Source organism: Camellia sinensis, unplaced genomic scaffold (assembly GCF_055761805.1).
Source record: "Camellia sinensis isolate YWXY unplaced genomic scaffold, ASM5576180v1 Unanchor6, whole genome shotgun sequence".
Taxonomy (NCBI): domain Eukaryota; kingdom Viridiplantae; phylum Streptophyta; class Magnoliopsida; order Ericales; family Theaceae; genus Camellia; species Camellia sinensis.
In genome coordinates, this window is record NW_028129474.1 from 14,061,211 (window position 1) to 14,062,500 (window position 1,290).

Consider the following 1,290-nt stretch of genomic DNA (forward strand, 5'->3'; position numbering starts at 1 on the left):
TGGCCAGCAGCATGTCATGCCACGGCCTTGGCAAGCATGCCAAGCCATGGCCTTGGCAAGCATGCCATGTCCCTCGGGTAATTGTACAAGTTGCCTTGCGAAATGCATGTCCCTCGGTTAAATTGCCATTTGGTTGGCTTTGGCGTGCGAACGAGTTGCCTGTGCTTTCCTTGTGGAAGCTTGTTGCGAGAAGTATGTCCCTCGAAAGTTGCCTGTTGCGTTTGTTATTTGCATTCGCGCTAACCGGTGCTTGCTCGGCCTCTCTAAATGTTTTCGCGCGTTCGTCGGGCTTCTTGGTCCTTCGGGGGGTGATTCGTTTTGGGGGGCTGGTGCACAGTGTACGTCGTGGCGCGTGAGTTGTGTTCGGTTTGTGCGAGTTGGACGGATCCCTGCCTGTGCAGCGAACTCCACTGGTGCATTCCTCCATGTCCCTCGGGTTGTCTTCGACTCGCCTTCGGGTTGCTTGCGCTTCCCTAGTGGAAGGTGCCTTGCGAAAAGCGTGTCCCTCGGGTAATTGCCATTTGGTTGGCTTTGACGTTCGAACGAGTTGCCTATGCTTTCCTAGTGGAAGCTTGTTGCGAAAAGTATGTCCCTCGAAAGTTGCCTGTTGCGTTTGTTATTCGCATTCGCGCTAACCGGTGCTTGCTCGGCCTCTCTAAATGTTTTCGCGCGTTCGTCGGGCTTCTTAGTCCTTCGGGGGGTGATTCGTTTTGGGGGGCTGGTGCACAGTGTACGTCGTGGCGCGTGAGTTGTGTTCGGTTTGTGCGAGTTGGACGGATCCCTGCCTGTGCAGCGAACTCCACTGGTGCATTCCTCCATGTCCCTCGGGTTGTCTTCGACTCGCCTTCGGGTTGCCTGCGCTTCCCTAGTGGAAGGTGCCTTGCGAAAAGCGTGTCCCTCGGGTAATTGCCATTTGGTTGGCTTTGACGTTCGAACGAGTTGCCTATGCTTTCCTAGTGGAAGCTTGTTGCGAAAAGTATGTCCCTCGAAAGTTGCCTGTTGCGCTTGTTACTTGCATTCGCGCTAACCGGTGCTTGCTCGGCCTCTCTAAATGTTTTCGCGCGTTCGTCGGGCTTCTTAGTCCTTCGGGGGGTGATTCGTTTTGGGGGGCTGGTGCACAGTGTACGTCGTGGCGCGTGAGTTGTGTTCGGTTTGTGCGAGTTGGACGGATCCCTGCCTGTGCAGCGAACTCCACTGGTGCATTCCTCCATGTCCCTCGGGTGATCGCCTTTAGGTTGTCTTCGACTCGCCTTCGGGTTGTCTGCGCTTCCCTAGTGGAAGGTGCCTTGC